Raw genomic sequence first — 19,236 nt, 5'->3', positions numbered from 1 at the left:
CCAACAATTCTAAATCACAAATGAATAAAATTGCCAGTAGCGCTCAATATGGTAATACGGCTAAGGAACAAACAAATAAATACATACATACATACATACATACATAACCTTCTGTCTACGGTAACAATATCCAGCATACTTGAGGAATAAAGAGTGAAGAAGCAGGGCTCTGCATTTGGCTTTGCTAGAACTCTTAGAGAACTGTCTTTTTGAAACCCAGTACCCTTACAGTAATATTCAGAAGGCAGATAAAGGGTACTCAGATGAAAAGAAAGCATGGTTTTCTTATCAGTCAACATTTTTTTAAATCTGGCAGTTAAGCCCCTAGAATATTCCCTATGGGTCTTCACTTTAGACAAAATTGTTAGAAAAAGAGACAATTTCTCCAGTAGTGTCAACAGATGACTGGCTAATACACTTACACACACACACACACACACATCCAAATTAGTCATCATTAGTAATCCTTTAAAGGTTAATTATGTAGTCATTTTAATAGAGCTGTTTGAAAGGAAAATACTAAATGTCTCATGATATATTAAGTACTATCAACATTTTATTTTTACGTAAGAAAAGAAAATAATAGTATACTCCGGCATAGTTTTGCCCAAACTGTAAATCGAATGCGTGTTGGGTTCTGAAATGGAGCCCAGCAGACAGGGAGATCTTGAATTAGTTTAAATGAGTTTATCAGATAGACATACAGTGAACTATTTTTTCAAAGACTTGAACGGTTAAAGGAATGGTGGGTACCCAAGGGAGGGAAGCAAAGAAGTGCCAGGTATTTGTCTTCATTTGTGTTGCTATAAGCATTTAAGCAATGTTGTTTTACCCTTTTGCTGTCCTTCCTCTGAAGGTCCTTCCTGATTGACAGTTTGTAATGGAGATCATTCTTATTTGGCCCTGCACCACAATAAACTGGCAGAAAATATTTTGAGAGTCTGTGACCAGGTGGATAACATTATTTCAGTCCAGTATAGCATTGTATGAAAATACTGTGGTTGCACATGAAAAACAATGTAACACCATTGGCTGGCAAAGGGGGTGATTGATATTGTATGTTATATCTGTTTATTTAAATTCAGATTGAAACAGCCTTTCATTTTCAGTTTTTATTAGCTGTTGGGGAATAATCTTGGAATGCCTACTTTAAAGCTTTGGCCAAAGTTGTGCATTTTCTTTGGTAATGGTCATTATGTAAATCACTAAGACAGAAGCCAATGACAGTATAAATAAAGATTTTAACATGTGATGTGTTCAGCTCTGTTTTGTTTGACTTACACAATGTCATTTATTGGATTTCTTTTCATTTTTTGCCCGTTATCCTGTTCCCATTAGTATGTGGTGGTGTTTGAGGATGAAAAGGTTCATTGGGGCTAATTATATTAGTAATGTTGTTTTCTTTCTTAAAATACACTCTCTCAGAAATAATGATCGCTTTTGTTATAGTTGAGTAGTGCTGCGGTGGTGTTTATATGGCTATGGATCATTTAGCCAAATTGCTGCTAATATGCTTTGCTCAGTGGTATACAAAACATATTGTCTAATTAAGAATACAGTTCTGGAGGCTAATAATTACCTATACACACATGCCAATGATGTTGCAACTTCGCTTATATGATATTTTTAGTTGACAGGCTGTCAAAATATGGGTATCTTGGGCCAGGAGCAGAATTGCCTGAACTACTGTAAAAATAACATTTTATTTCTATGGAAATGACACAGGATCTTAAAAAAGTAGAGCTGGAAGGGACTTCACACAGTCATCTTATCCAGTCTCTTGCTCAAGGCAGGATTTAGTTCCTGACTAAACCATTCGAGTATTCTTTGCCTTGAACAGAATGTGAAAACAAAACACACCTAAAGCACACCATATCCTCTCATCTCCTCTTATAGGTTTATTCAGGAATGGTGCTGCAGGCTGATATGAATCTGCCTGTTTACCCTTCAATATGAATGTGTGAAGGAAAAAGAGGTGCAACCAAAATGAATAGCAATGGAATTACAATTTCTTCCTTTCCTCATCTGGTGTCTGTCCTGTCTATTTATTTCTTGGGTGATGTATTTGTATAGTATAATAGGACCCCCATCTTGGGGCTGTAGCTGTTGCTCTAATATAAACAATTAGTGAAAAGATCACTGAGAAGAAAGAATGAGTACACGCTTTAAGGAATGCCTCTTGGACCTACTATCTGCATACGTACCTCTGTGTTTGGGAAATCAGGTCCTCAGCTGGAGTTTATTGAGGGGGAAAGGAAATACTCAGAAGAGGATATAAAGGACTAACCAAGTTCATGAATACAAAGTATATGTAGAGTTAGAAAAACATTTTTTTTTGAAAAGCACAAATTTATTATATTTATTAGAATAAATCGGTAGAATAAATAAACTGCTAAATTTAAGAAATCATCAGATTATTAGTTTGTAGATGTGCTTCCTGAGAAACAATCTAACATTTATATAACCTTTAATGAAATAACTGCAACATGACTGAATAAATTAGAAAACCATATGGGTGAAAGAACTAGAATAATAAATGTACCATACACAAAAGTAGGACATCCATAAATCATTTATGGCATCCCTACAGATCAGTCCTTCGTTCTTTAACTCTTAATTGAAAGCTAGAATGGTTAGATCTTAGAAAAAATACATTTGTTAATCAGATAACAGGTGACTCATTCAAACATTAATTACTTTTAGAAAGCTGAGATATATTAGAATATACTTACAGAATATTGTTAAGTTGTGGACTTATGCTTTAATTGTGGCTTTATCTGGTTAAGGAAAATTCATATATTACTTGTACCTTGCTCAAATAATAATGTAAAATGATACGTTTTATTGAATAAAATGTTATATAAAACTAGTGCTTCTGAATCTTTTACAGTACCTTACATATGGTAATAAAAAGAAAAATTCACTTGTTATAGTACATGCAGATGAGGGTTTTTTGTTTCTTTAAATGATCTTTCTGCACAGTTTTAATCTAAGGCTCTTGGTCATGGTAGTTTTGCAACCTCCACCTGCCATTCTACTGTTGGGCAATATAGCAGAGAACTGAAGGGTGTTGTGACAGTTTGAATGGGACCAAGAAACCAAAGGGGCAGAAGAAAGAAATGATAAAATCAAATCTTCAATCCTTTTGCATACTGTAGGAAAGGAAGCCCTGACCGTTTAGAATCATAGAAAGTTAGGGTTGGAAGGGACCTCAGGAGGTGACCTAATCCAACCCCTTTAATCCTTATAACAAAGGTCAAAATATGAAATGAAATAAAATACTATCCAATACTTTTTCTTTTTGCATGCCAAATGAGACCTTGGAAAGACACAGATTTTTTACGTGCAAACAAACAAGAGAACAAAGTATAGACTATTATGTTACTGAACTAAAGAGACTGAGTAAGAAATGCGCTTTTGGAAACTTGACAGGATCTTTGATTAGAGATAAGATTACTTGTGGCATTGCAGATGCTGCATAACAAGAAAGGCTACTGTGTGAGGGAGACTTGTCCCTTGAAAAGACTATCCAAATGTGCAGGGCAACAAACTGTGAAGACCCAGGCAGTAGAGCTGAATGAGCCAAGCTGCAGGCATGAAAGAATGTGGCCAGAAGCCACCACACACAGGTTAGAAGGAGAGCAAATAATCAGATATGTACCAAATGTAGAAGGAAGCATGGCCCCAAATATTGTGCTGCATTTGGAAAGCTCTGTTTTAACTGTAGCAAGAGGAGCCATTTTGCTAGGAGCTTCAGATTCCAAACACGGGAACCTCGAAAAGTGATTAGTTATTGCAGAGAAAGATAATGGCCAGTTACATAGATGCCTGGATGTGAGGCACCTCAGCAAGGCTATCAAACCAGGACATTTTAAAATGCAAACTATAGAAGAAATTATGGTTCAATTTGCAAACACACATTTTTTCAGTAAACTGGATGCCTTCTCAGGATTGTAGCAGCTGAAGCTCACAGGGTAAGCTCTAAATTATGTACATTTAACCCTCCCTTTGGAAAGTACATATTTCTGTGTCTACTTTTTGGTATTGCCTCTGCTCCTGACATGTATTATAAAAGCACACACAATTTACAATGCTATACCTGGTGTGGATACTTCGATATAATCTGGGGCTCTGAAGAAGTGCATGATCCCAGGCATGATCCCTAATACTTTGGCAAGTATTAGGGCATGTCCAGATAAGCACACGTGTGGTTTGTGGTGCTTCAAAGCTGTTACTGCAAACCACACACGACATGTGCACCCATCCATCACACTGCTGATCAGCAGCGCAGTGGGCATAGGCAACTGGTAGGAGGGGCCCAGGGGGAGCATTTGCCTCCCCTGGCAGGGCTATCCCCGTCACTGGTGGCGGCTTCTGTAGGTGCTCACCAGCCCCATCCCTGCTGCCACTGCCAGCTTCTGCAAGTGCCCCCCCAGACTCAAGAGGCACCAGTCACCCATGGTGGTGGGGTTTTTTGATACCTGGTGTCAAAAACGACACTAAAAAAATGTGCAGTGCATACAGCAGCAGCGTGTGATGCCTGAAATAGAGCCTGGCTGGCCAGAGCCACTCTCTAGCTGCTGACCAGGCTTGAGGAGCTGGCTCAGCACCATTGCTTCCCTGGGAGGCCCCCAGGACCCTAGATAAGGCCCCAGCCTCCCCTACCCCACCCACATTATTTTGTGTTCCAGAGCACACATGCAGGGATACGCCCTGGAACAAAAAGCAGTGGCACAAATATGTACCACTACTATTTGTCCCATGAGAAATGCACGCCCCTGCAAGTGTGAGTTTGTTGGGACATGCCCTTAGGCCAGATACGATATGCAGACGTGTGGTTCATGGTGCCACAAACCTTTTTGCAGGACCGCCAATTGCACATGTTGCACATTAAACCATGTATGGCACTGCTAATTTGCAGCACTGGGGTAAAATTTGCTACCAGGATTTCCCGGTAGCAAAAAAACCCAAATCCTACCCCAGGTCTGGCCCGGGCCCTGGCCCCATACCACCTAGGGGGTCCAGAACTGGGGACCAGAGCAGGACCAGCCTCAGCTGCACCACTGGGCCAGTGGGGATGGAGCCCCCAGGGTAATGTGTACCGCTGCAAACGCATGCCCCTGCTTGTGTGGATGCAGCCTTAGCGGCTCCTAGAGGTACAAATCTGAAATTGAACTGAGCAAAGAGCTTGCCAACTGTCACTTTTATAGATGATATCATCTCTTTCGAGGGAGTGAAACCTGACAAGGGAAAAATTAAGGCCATTGAAATGCTGCCACATCCCCAATCAAAGAAAGAGGTACAACAGTTTCTTGGAATAGGAAATTTTCTGGGCAAGTTCATACCTCATTTGTCATAAAAAATAATACGGTATGTTTGTCCAAGTCATTCATAAATAAATGACTCCAGCCACAAATGTGGGAAAGAGTGGTGCCAGACTAGAAAGCACAAAATATACTATAAACATAAAGTATAAGTATGCATGCATTTCTTCACTCCCTATACCAGACTTCTTTGCCCATCTGTGTATAATTCCATTCTGTTGTTGTAAGTGAATGTGATGCTGTTCAGTATCATTATCCATACTACGTGCTATCACATCCCCAATGCCGTGTGAGAATGCATCACATGCTAGCTTGGTAGGCAATGATGGCTGAAAGTGAACAAGTACTCTCTCAGATGTTACTAGCCTTTTTGCTTCTAGTAAAGCTTTCTGACACTCCTCTAACCAAATCCATTTATGGTTCATTTGCAGCAAAGAATTTAATGGCTACAACACAGTTGCAAGGTTTGGTACAAAAGTACTCTAGTAATTAATAAATCCTAGAAAAGATCTAAGTTGTGAAATATGTTCTGGCTGTGGGGCTTCTTAAACTTCCTGAGATTTATGTAGAACTTATTTATCAATAACTTGTCCACAATAAGCAATTGACTACAAAAAATTCACATTTTGCACTATGTGTTTATAACCTTATAATTCTGGACATTCTAAAACTCCCTTCAAGCATCTCAAATATTCTTCATCATTTTCATCAGGTACAATGATGTCATAGAAATAACACTATATTCTTAGAATTCCTTGTAATGTTTGGTCCATTGTTCATTTACAAATAGCAGGAGTGGCAGCACTGCCAAACACTAATCTGTTATACTGATAGAAGACTTGTTTTGCATATTTCTGGCAAGATAACACTTTGAATCTTTTTCTGTTTCCATCTGTAAGTAAATTTGTGCTAAATTATTTTGCTGCAAATATCTTCAGTTCAAAGTACGTATTTATCAGCTTTCACTCCACGGTTTATAGTAACCCCACATACTCCTACTGCACCACATTTTTTTTTTACATTGGCCTTATAGGTATGGATTGCACCCGGCTACTTTTTAAACTATGCCTTCTTTTTCTAGACAGTCCAGTTCCTCATCTAGCTTGGCGCACAGGCTGTAAATAGCTTTGTGAAACTTGGCCTGGGCATTTCCATCTATCACTATCTAAGTTATGATGTATTTAAATTTTCCTATGCCTTCCCTGAGCACTTTGGAAGCCTAGCTTAATATCCCTTCTAATTGTTGTTTAGCTGTTTCTTCAGGGACCTGTGAATGTGCCTGCAGTATCTTTACACAGTTACAATCCAGAGGAATCTTTTCTAACCATCCATGACCCCACAGAGCAGGTCCCCCTTTTTCAATGACCTGTAAGTCTGAGATAATATTAGTATTATATTCTTTGGGCACTAATATCACCCCCTTTGGCACAATCTTTTCTCCTGTGTATGCTTTTAACAATAGTGGGATCTCCTTTAATTTCATATTCTTAAACATCTTTCTATATTTTGAATATGAGATAGCAGACACTGCAGAGCGTGTATCTTGCTCCATTTTAGGGGTTTTCCCAGCACCCCCAGGTGTCAGCCAGATGGCTGACTTATCACCCATATTCACATGATATAAGCCCAGACCGATGGGCTTGGGTGGTATGGATGATCAGGCACACAGTAGACAGCTCAGAAGTTACATGTTTGAGGCCATGGTAGAAGTGCTTATAGCATTGCCTGTCAAATTCCAACAAAATCTGTGAATTTTGCTAAATACTTTTGTCACAAGGACATGGGAAAGGAAAAGAAAGGCCCAGACTAGATACTGCATTCTCACTGTCACTCTTGTCCCTATTGATTACATATACCTTATTATTTCCTTTTCCATACCTTACCATATTTTCTTCTTTATTTCTCTTAGCATGGCACAGTATCTTACATCCTTTTTTACTACAACTTCAGCAGTAGCTTTCCTTAACCCAGGAATTAGTTGGGGTTTGAGATCCTTTTCCACACTGATAGCCCACATCAGGGTGCTGTCTGCCCTTGCTCTTTGGGTGCCTATACACATGCTCGGGGGGATGAGGGGAGTTAATTTGAGTGGTTCTTGGAGAACTGCTCTAATTAAAACACCACAGCATCACGTATTTTAAGTCCCCATGCTTAAAAATGGCTGCGAGACACTTTAACTAAAGTTCATTTGATGCGCCATTTTTAAACCCACAGAGGCTTATACATGTGACGCTGCATGCAATACTAGTGTTCTAATTAGAACACAGAGTAGACTTGATTAGTTGAGCAAATGTATAAGCAGCCTTCTCCTTTGCATATTTAATAATTCATTCATTCCTATTTCCATAGGCACTCCTCCATGCAATTGTATGGTCTTCTTTGTTGCATAGCTAATCCAGTCTCAAAAGCACATTTAAAAGGTAATGTTTTCCTCTGTTTAGAGCTTCCTTTGTATGGCTCCATTAAGTATCCCACACACAAATCTGAGGGCTTCAATAAGTCCATCCTTAAACTTGTAATGTTCTAACATCTGTAAATCTATTGCAAGAGAGGAAATAGATTAATCTTCACATTGATTTCTTTTATGAAATCTGAATTTTTCTGCAGTAACCAGTAGCTTAGATGCTTTTGAATGGTTTTCACTAGTGTAAAGATTTTTCTTGTTGACTTTTCTGGAATGAGGAGTTACCAGTTGTTATGTTTGTCCAATATATTCATAAATAAATTACTTCAAACCACAAACATGGGGAAGAGTGCTGCCAGACTGGCAGGCATAGAATATATTGCAAACACAAAGCAAAACTATACATGCATTGGCATTAAGAGCTTGAACAGAAAGTAACTTCAGATTCACAGGTGTATATTCACATATCTCAGAAACACTACTGAGGACACCCTTTGATCATAAAAAATGAGTGGTACTGGAATGCAGAACAGGAAGAATCACTGCTTGCATTGAAGCAACAGCTGATGCAAGAGCCATTATTAAAATTCTGTACACTTGAAAAACCTGTAAAAAAATTGTCAAATGCCTCACAGTCACAGATATGCACAGAATGAAAAGGAGCTACTGGAATATACTGGAATATTTTTTGCCTGTGAAAGTTTTCACCAGGATATCTATGGCCTTGTTTAACAACCTAAGGCTAGGTACAGACATTCAAAAAGCCCAAGGTGGAATTAACCCAAGTTATGTGATATTCAGTAAGCAGTGCAGTTTAGATCAGTAGCCAACAGACTGCACATTCACCCTTTGGTGGGAGGGAAAATCTTAGACCATTTTTAAACCAGTTCATGTGTGCTGAATTTCTCTTCTGTTATGTGTATAGACCAGTTTCTGATCACTTATGCCAGTAAAAGTGTAATGTCCGTACCTGGCCTAAACGTGCATATCTATCCTGCCTCCTGACTTCAGACTAACACAACTAACTAACTCTATCTGCACTTGACAACCATAATGGATACTTATTCTCAGCATGTGTCTACATGTGCTTTTACATGTGCCTAAACTTGATGCGCATTTGCTTAACACTCAATAAGGCGATTTAGGCACATGTCTACACATGCATGTGCTAAGGCACATTAACATGGTGTGCAGTCGACATACACAACATTAATGCACCTTAGCACATCTACACATGCGTTAAGGCTGTCTAGCTATTTGCACATAATTTTATACCAGCTTTTGCAGGTATTACATTTAGGCGTGAATAGTGTAAAAATCACCATTTTAAGGCACATTAAGAGCACGCGTGTGTAGATCCACGCCCTTAATGCACCTTAAATTGGCTAATGCACCTTACATTGGCATGTGTAGACATGCCCACAGTGTTTGTTTTCTTTGAACCTAAAGCAATTAGGAGAGTTCAATTAAGCAACTGTTAGAAAATGTCCACAGAAAAGAAGCACTGAAGTTGTAAACACAGATAAACAATGTGTTTAAATTAACCATTCATAAAAAAGATTCTGAATTAAAAAAAAATACTCGCTGAATATTATCTGTTTGCAGATCATTTATAAAAAGACAAAAGGTTAAGTCTAAATAATATATTATTCAATGTGTATAGTATGCCTTGGATATCTTCCAAAAAGGTCTATTACATGAAATATTTGTATTAAATGTAGAATAATGAAAATGAGGAATCCATAGTGCTTCTGGTATGCCGAGAATTCAGCTTGCTCTGCACGTAAAATAAGCCCATAAATGGTTCAAAATGTGTCATTTTGTGCTTTATTCGTTGAGGAAAGCAGGCAGGTTATTTGTCCTGGAGCTGATACCAAATAGGTCACATAGACTGAAAGGAATGACTGAAATTTAAGTGGTGCATCTAGCACAATCTTATATTCTCTTTGGATAGATCACTTATTTTTCCAGAGAAAATCTTTTAAAAATCCTGCATGTATAATGGATAATCATTTTAGTCAAAACCATTAATGTCAACTAGACAGTACTTTCAGCCAAACTTGCATTAAATTGCTTCTGCATTGTTCATTCTTTCTTGAATTATATTTTCTACTGGGACTTATGCTATTATACTACTGATGTGAATTCATGCACAATTTATGAGAATTAAAGTCCTAACTGTTTGACATGTCTTATGTTGCCCAGTAGGAAAAAAAATAGATTACTCTATATTTAACTAGGTGTGTAACACATTTAGAGGTGTTGATTCCGAGGCACTCTGACATGGTTTTAAAATGCCCCTCCTTGCAGTTTTCTTTCCCTGTTGGCACATGCTTTGTATATACTCTAACCCATGAGGCCTCATCCTTTTTTTTTCATTTCTCTCCCTCATCCCTGGTGCCAGTGGGGTTTCTTTCCTTACTCCTTCCCCGAAATCTCTGATGTTTCTGGCTCTCAACTTGTCTGCCTTCTCTCATGTACTTCTCCATTATTTTTCATAGTCCATTTGCCTTTTCACTTAATGTTAGTTGTTCTGGCACTGATAACTTTAAGAGTTCAAAAACTTAGAAACACCTAAACTATTGTGGTACACTGAGATTTTGAGAAATGCTTTTGTCTTTTTTTCCTTTCTGAAATCAAGGGGAGATTCACAACACTGTGTGTGTTTTGTCTCTTTCAAGTTGAAATCTAAAGGCACATTAGGTCGCCTGGTTAGGGTGACTCCACTCACCCTCTTCTTAATCCTGTACTGCCTGTACCATCTCTCCCTTTTGACCCTGTGGCCTCCTCATCCAAATAACTCCCCTCAATCTCCTCTTTCTGTCTCTTTAATATTGTCCCTCATCTCCCTGGTCTGCCTTGTCTTTTGGCTCCCACTCACCCTTTGTGATATAAATCTTCTTTTCTTTTCAGTCTTCCTCTCTTTCTTTGATCTTTCTGTTCTGCCAAGATTTAATTCAACTATTTCTCCCTTTCCCAGAATTCCCAGGCCCCATATTTTTGTCTTTGCTCCTCCTCAGAAACTCTCTCATTCCCTTCATTTTTTGCACTCCCTCACCCAACACCTCTTCTCATCTCATTCATTTTCTTATCTGGTTCTTGTCTGAGCTACATAGAGGCAGCCATCCTTTCTGAGGATATCCAGTTCCCTTGAGAACTGTGGGAGATGGCAGCTATTTCTTCTGAAGTCAGGAACACAGTATAAATCCATCCAGTCATGAGAATAAGCTGGCAATTTTGTAGTTGATTCCTGCTACCTTTTGCCAGGACTCAGGGTAGCAAGAAAACTAATTAGCCTGACCCTGGCTATTTGAGTGGGTCTGGCTGAGAGTGGCCTAACTACCCCCAAATGTCCTCAGTTACCTTCCTGGGCATAGCTGCCTGTTTATAATATCAGCTCTTCCAATGCCCAGGAGGCTACTCAAGAGGACCTATTCTTTTTTGCCTGGCTTATGGCTCTACTGAAGGTGACCACCTACATTTGTGTTCCTTATAGACCTCAACCTCCTGATCCATCTGTTCCTCATCTTTTGACTATTGACTCTATTCTGACCATGTCTGCTCCTGATTAGTCAAGCCCCAGCATCCCCCATCCCAGTCATACCCATGGCACCTTTCTCTTGATAAGTGGCTGGTCTTCTCTGTCCTTGATGGTCTTCCCTTCTGTCCTCATCTCCCTTTCTTCTGGAAATCCAGTAAAATCTGGGAAATGTTGCACTCCTTCTTCACCTACTGTATTAGTAGCAGGCTGCTACAATGGACTTCTGTCCCTCAAGCATTTCTTGGAGTGTTCATGTGTATTTTCCATCCATAAACTTAAAAAAAATTAAAACAAAAAACCCATGCACAATTGTTAAATCTTAAATCAAAAACAAAATATGCCTTAATTTTCAGGATGAAATCTTAGATTTCTTTTCTTCTAGAATCTTATTAAAATATAAATTTTGCAAAAAAAAAAAAATTATTTTTATTTTTTAATGCTTGAAGACTCATTAAGAAAAACTAGGTAACTTCTGCAGTGTCTGTCAAGGTGCAATCATCTCATCTGATCAGTTATTGATGTAGGGTTCTTTTCCTGCAAGTTGCAACTCTTAGGCTAAGTACAGACAGTCAAAAAAGCCTGAGGCTGAATTGATTCAATCTTCACAGGTTAGTCTAAGCTGTGTAGATTGAACCAATAAGCAGGTAAACAGACATCCACTTTTGATTCTGGAAATGCAGCCCCATGCATGCAGTGGTCCAGGCCATGCACTAGGGAGTGCTAGAGCATGCCTCCCTGCTTGACTGGAGCAGACAGCTTGGGCCAAAGATAGCCTACCCACCCTGGGGTGGGGGAGGGATTTGCAGGGGAAGTGAAAGGTATTGTGGGATGTTGGGGGACTGGGAGTTAACTTGAATCTGGAGGGCATCTGGGAAAGAAGTTCAATACAACTCTTTAACCTAAATCTGTTAAGTCTGATACTACATCCATACAGATTGATTTTAAACCAGTTTCAGCCATTTTGAAAGTGGTTTATGCACCCTGAACTTCTGTTATACTACAGTTTTGAACTGGTATATATGTAATTTCTGTTCCTAGCCTTTAAGGTCAATTTGTAATGATTTTTAAAAACCAGTAGAGTCTTGTTTGTGTATGTGAGCTACTGTGTAGATTAAAATTATACTTTGCAGAATTGTTTTAAAGAAAGATAAACCTTTTGCAAGAGGAGGGGAGAAAGGTTTAGTAATACCATTTTTATTCACCAGATGTCCCTATACTCCTAGACAATAATGGATAGTATTCATTCAATTACATAATTGCTTTTTAAGAAGGAATTTAAGTACAAGTTTTATGTTTATTTTACTACTGTTAAGCACTACATTTCCAGACAAAGTAAAAACCTATAATATATAATTAAGTCTTCAATAAATAGCAGCCACATTAATACAATATTATTTTATTGTTTGAAACGTGTAATAATAGAATTTTAATGCGCGAAATCCATAATCAAGCTCAGTTTTATATGGCTTTTTATATGTTCACTAACAGCCTCCTTTAATCAAACTTTGCCTAGGAGATACTGTATTCTACCAGTAATATATAATGTATATTAATATATAATATGGAACCAAAGTAACTCAAATTACCACACTTACTGGTATACATGCTTCTGGTTTCTGCACACCATGGAAATATGATGAACTCCCCTAGGGCCAAGTTCAAAGCCTGTTGAAATTAGTCCTTGAAATAAAGTTACATTCTACATCCTCATTGTTATTCTTCACTACTATTCAAACTAACAGTTGACAGAAGGAGTCAGCAAGACCTTACCTATTTTTTCCCCATATAAACTTCAGTATCAATATACTACAGTTTAGAGGTAAATCCATTTAATCTGCCTCTCTGAAATATATATTGCTCAAAAAACCCCATATGGATCTGAAGATACAAGCTCTTAGTCACATGAATAGCCCCTTCAGATTTAATGGACCTATTTATATGCACAAATGCTATGTAAGCATTTGTAATAACTAGGTCTACATTTTTCCTGACAAACTGAAAAGAATACCTTTTTCCCTAATTTTTTGGCATCCGGTAATGGCTACTCAGAGAAGTTATAGAATCTTCATCTTTGTAAGTTTTTAAGAGCAGGTTAGATGAGTACTTGGCCTTGATGGTTTAGTCACATGTGAATCTACTTTGAATAGGAGGTTGCACTAAATGACTTAAGGTCCCTTAGACACCTATTTTTCTATGATTCTTATCCCTTTATTAATTTATACAGATTAGATATTTTTGGAAAACAAACATTCTTACTTTACTTTGAATATCTGGGTATGAGTTTGACAGCATAATTGTCCCAAAAACTCTTTTTAGTTCATATCGAATGATGACAGCACAGGGACGGGTAATTATTTCAGGCAAAGGGCGGCATACCCAGTTTTGGCAAGCTGTTGAGGGCTGCATAGGTAGGTGCCCTGCCCTCTGGTTGCCATCTTGTGACTAGAAGTCCCACCCTTTAATCCCTGACTTTTGCCACCAGATGTCCCTCCCTTTGTCCCTGGATATACTCCTTTCAGCAAGGGCTTTTGCCTTCTCAGAACCAGAAAATTACCAAATTATATTTTGAAATGCAACCATCTAAAACATTCATTAATTTGATTTAAAAAAAATATTTTTGTCCTACTTAAAATGAAGCCTTACTCTTGTATATTGTGGGGGAGGTGGGTGTATGGCGTGTGGGGGAGGATGCAGGTGTGTCAGGGGGTTGGACAGATGTAGAGTGAGGGAGCATGTGGGTGTGTGTGGGGTTATGTGGGGTGTGGGTGGGTATGGAGTTTGTGGGGCCTGTGGGGGGGGAAGGGAAGGTGGCTAGGATGTATGAGGTGTGGGGGTGGATGTGGGGGTCTGCATGAATGGCAGTGCAAGGGGGTGTGTGGGTGCATGTGTGTGGTGGGGTGTGTGTGCAACACACACCCCCTCCCCCTCTAGGATATCGGCATAGCCCCATGCTCCTGCACTCCAGCAATGCAGCTAGGAGCCATGTGGTGCTGGAGCAGTGCCAGGGCAGGAAGGCAGGGAAATGGCTGGTGGTGGGCTGCTGCATCCTGCTGAGGCTATACCTGGGTCCTACAGCCCCTGGCTCCTGTCATCTTTGACAGGCAACCAGGAGCACATTATTTTGTTTGCTTTAGCGAAGCAAAGCATTATGTTTGCTTTGACAGGCAGTCAGGAGCACAAATATTTTCTAAATTTTTCAGGGGCCCTGGGGGCCAGATAGAATGGTTTGGCAGATCGGATCTGACCGATGGGCTGTATTTTGCCCACTCCTGTGATAACACGACTTTATTCATGAATTGAACATGCTATATAAACTGATGATATATAAACATGTGTTACCTATATCTTCTATAATGAAGCATGATTTTGTAAGTACTTGGATTTTTTAAATAAGCATTTGTGTTTTAGGATAGGTGATGAGGACCAAGTTATCTTTCAGCATTACATTCAGCAATATATAAATCATTCTCTGGGGAAGGGTCATATTTGGACTGAAGTTCCTCTGTATACATTTTTACATATGCCAATTAGGCATGCATCATGTATTACACTGTTCTCTACAGCTACCTACAAAATATGTTTGTACTTTTCCTTGATTCATATTAAATTTCTAAAGCACTGTAGCATTACTTACCAACAGAAGGTAGTTAGTCATGTTCACCTGAAATATTAGAATAATGGTACTAATCTTTTCTAGTGTTTATATAATGTAAACACAGCTTCACCTCAGCAGATTCTGTATTAACCTTTTGTTTAAAATGTGTTTGCCTGAAAAGTCTTACTGGAGTTAAAATGATTTAGGCCAGCACTGCCAGAGATATCTCAGGATTTACCTTAACTTAGATATGTCCCTTGTAATTTCTGAACCCTGCCCCAGGAGTGGATTAGAATTGACCTGGGATTATTATTTTATAAGGAACCTGCCTAGAATCCCTCTGCAGTCAATGAAAAGACTTGGGAGTGAGTCATGGTTTGGTGCCTAGATCCTCTAAATTTGGACTGTCCACACAAAGTATGGCTCATAGGCTGCATGCAGTCCCTGAGGAGGAGTTAACCTCTGGCCCCTAGGCTCCTGATCCAGGTGCCACTCACCCATCACTCAAGCTGCTGCTGCTGCTGCCACCATGACTACTCCTACCTCCTCCAGCTTCTGCTGCTGCTTTCCCTGCCTCTGGGAGCAGGGTGGCATGACGTGGAGGCTCAAAGGGACCTTGGGATCTCACACAGTTCAGGAACAATGCCATGGTATGTGTGTGGGGGGGGCAGAGGGAGGTAGCACTCGGAGCACTATGCAGTATAGTGTGTAAAGTGCAGAGGCACTGGAATGGTGCAGTGTGGAGGGGTTCCCACTGCTTGACACAGCTAGAGTGGGACCCACATGGCATGGCACAGTTTGTGGCCTGCATGACATGCAGCCCGGGGCATGTGGCATGTGGCCAGGGGGCCTGTGGCTGCTGGCCTCTCAGAACTTGGACAGCCCTGCTCTCAGGAAAGAATGAGGAGACATGGTCGGCACATTCCACATGCAAAGAGCACCTTCAGAAAGCTCTCCAAAACCATTCCTTCAGAGGAGGTTTGTATATGATGGGGTGGTCTCTGTTATCTATCCAAGGGGTGCTCTAACTTTCTGTAGGCCTAATATTGAGCTAACTTTCACAGGCTTCAGATCATGACACCTAGGTAGAATCTCCTATTGATAATACCCCTTCACTTCTCTTCTAATGTACTCTTTCTTCCCATGAAGGTAAATAAATTCCAGAGATCCCATTCTGCAGAGAGCCTTAGCAACTACTGCTTCATGCACATAGAAGCCTTAATCTGTTTAGATTTTATTTATTAAATAGTATGTAGATATTACAGACCATTCTGAACATTAAGCAATAGTGAGAAGATGCTCACAAAATAATGAAAACAGAAGATTGGGAAGGACTGTGTTTATCATTTGCTATAGTTGTAGGTTTCTTTTAATTTAGCAATCTAGAACTGTAGATTATCTCTTCAGTGAGTAAGGATTCAGAAGAAACTTTCTCTTATGTGTGTAGCTAAAATGAACTTTTCAAATTTTTCTGTTTTGGTTTTTTGCTGTGAGCTGTCATAATACGCATTGTAATTTGAAGACACAAAAGGAAGTGCATATGCCTAATTCTGCAGCACTTACTCAAGTTAAATATACTCAAACCCTTACTCAAGCCCATATGTGCACAAGCAAAACAGAGTGGACCATCTGAGTCATATTCTCCCTTCTGTTATATACCCTGGAGTGTTGAGCAAAATGTGGCAGAAGTGCCTCCAGTGTCATGAAAAAGGTTAAACGGAAAGCTTAGTTGCACTGCATCCCCAATCAGATGGGGGGAGCATCTGATTCAGTTCTGCAGAAAGAATATAAGTTTTGAGAGGAAACAAAACGGGGTAAACCTTGGAGCCTCCTGCCTTTGCAGCAAGGTGAATTTCCAGCTACAGATTTCTTCTGAAGCGACTTTTGCTAGAACCAACAATAAATTAAAGCCTAACCTAAGATGAAGGTGTGCTTAGAATCCCCATGCTCAAAGCTCTCCTTGCCCGGCTGAGAGGGGAAAACAGTGACCTGAACACTCTGGAATAATGAATGCTCCATAGTAATCCTCTCAAGAGCCTTGAAATTTCAGTCTCTTCAAAGGTCAGTCTTTTGGGCCCCTCCATAACTGTTCCCTGAGGAACTGCACACAACAAATGAAGTGTGACACTGCACATAACAAATGAAGATACCTAAGGTATCTTCAAATGAGAAATATACTGCATTAGCTAATGCAGAGCTATGTGCTATTTTAGCTAAGACTAGCTCACATGAAGAAAGCTTGGCTGTTTCTATACTACTCTGTAGTGTGCAGTGTGAAATACCCTAACTTCTGGAATCTAGGGAATTACAGCCTAGAGCAGGGGAGTGAGTAGCCACTGGGTGCCATTCCTACAAGAAATCCTCACCTATGGAGAAAATCCATATAGATTTTTCAATGAACCTCCACTTAAGAGCAATGATATAGAACAGTTTGCAAGATCAAGGCCACTGCTTCTAATGCATCTGAAGTATCCATACTAAATAGTATTATTATGCTGGTTAATCATAATAATTGTAGGGGGAAAATGTATTTTTAAGTATCTGAAATGTATTAAATATTGAAAGATAAGAAAATTATGTTCAGATGCTGCAGCATATGTGAAAATAAGAGGCACAAGGGAGATGATTCTTCATTTACAATTTATGAGAAATGAGTAATTTTTTTGCATTTGTATGATTATTCCTGGTATTTTCTAAAGAATAATTGTCTAGTTATTAATAATTTGGATAAATATAACACATGTGAATATGCATTAAACAGACATTAGCTAAAATATGTAAACAATGATTCAGGGACTGGTATCGAAGAGTTCCCCCTTCCATGTGAATTCTCTAAGAAGAAAATGGAGAATCTTTTTCTTTATGTCTGGCTCACCAAATATTTAACTTTTAAATGCAGAGAGAAACAGCCATAGTAGAAAGGGTGAAGCATTGCAACAGACTTAGACTATAGTCTAGTGTAGTGGTTCTCAAACTTTTTTGTACCAGGACCTATTTGTAAACATTGATGGACAGTTCCAACCCAGTAAATAGTTTAAATAGAAAACAGCCCCCTGGCCTCATGAGTTCCCCTCACTCCTGACCCACTGCCTCCACCCCCAGGCCCTATTCCCCCAGTGTGTGGGCCGGGGGGGGGGGGTCCAAGCAGCCCCAAGTAGAACTCTGCCAACCTGCAGGGAAAACCCATGGTTTCCAACATTTTTCTCCTTTAAAGGAGAATCCATTTTTAAAGTTTGTTGATCCATTTTTAAAGGTTGTTCACAGCCCTTTCATATATACTCATGGCCCACTTTTGAGTCACAACCAACCAGTTGAGAAACACTGGTCTAGTGTTTAAGGCATTCCCCTGGGAAGTGGTCAGGAAATGTAAGTTTAAATTTTCCTAGACAGAGAAGGGGTTGGAGTCCAGGTTTCCTACATTCTGGGTAAGTGCTCTACCCACTGATATATTGTGTAACAAGGGGGACACCTCTATCACTCCCACCTCTGTAGTGGAGTAGATTCAAATAGATCTCTGCTTCATTTGTCAAAGAAAAAGCATCACTGGCTACTTTTGGGAGAAACTAATGGGAGAAACTAATGGGCTGTGAATCCTGTATGGTTACACTGGGTGTGTCTTCATGAGGTGCCTTAATGCGCAGTGGACTGCTGTACTACGCATAAGCATGTCATGGCAAAAGCCATGCTAATGTGCAAATGTGCAATACAATTGGTCTACTGCGCATTAAGCATCACAAAAAAGTTCACCTTTGCTACTGTGCATTAGCGCAGCTACTGTGCCTTTATCTAGTTCCTTATATTAGAGGTACGAAACTTAATGCACAGTAGCAAAAGTTCATTAATGAACACATAGACACATCCACCAATAATTATCTAAGTCTCAGAAAGCAATGAGATTAGGATACACCCCTGTCCTTTGTGTTTCCTTAATTAGGTATCTCTCTGCTCAGCATGCTGACTTTTGCAGATCTTGTTCTGGAACACCTAACACAGGGTTCTGGATTCTACTCCATAGACCAGATGTGGAAATGTTCAGCATAGAAGCACCTAAGTTCCTTTTTATCTATATCTTTGTAACTAGATTTGGTACAGTTTTTTAATACTTTTATAAGGCTGGAATAGGCTCACAACTAGTATATTATGGGTAAGACATGGTGTGCCCACCTGGTCTCAAGTACGTGTTCGCAAGTCACCTTGGCGCATGCGCCGGTTGTCGGTCATGACGTGGGTGTCAGCGATCTTGAAGTAAGTCCATGATCCCATAGGGAAAGCCCATAGACTCTCCTACCATGACTTTGATGACACCCTCAGTGATGGGCTCCCCTTCAGAAGACTACCTTGGATTGGCTGCAATCCCCTACACCGCATCCAT

General features: G+C 39.7%; 1 protein-coding gene across 4 annotated transcripts in view; it reads left to right on the top strand.

Moving 5' to 3' along the window:
* PTPRR (protein tyrosine phosphatase receptor type R) overlaps positions 1 to 19,236 on the top strand; it is a 231,792-nt gene that overhangs the window by 29,562 nt on the left and 182,994 nt on the right. The gene's annotated exons all lie outside the window — the stretch shown is intronic.

This window comes from Crocodylus siamensis, chromosome 4 (assembly GCF_052110815.1).
Source record: "Crocodylus siamensis isolate JL-2025a chromosome 4, ASM5211081v1, whole genome shotgun sequence".
In the NCBI taxonomy this organism is placed as follows: Eukaryota; Metazoa; Chordata; order Crocodylia; family Crocodylidae; genus Crocodylus; species Crocodylus siamensis.
This window is presented reverse-complemented; position numbering and strand designations above follow the sequence as displayed.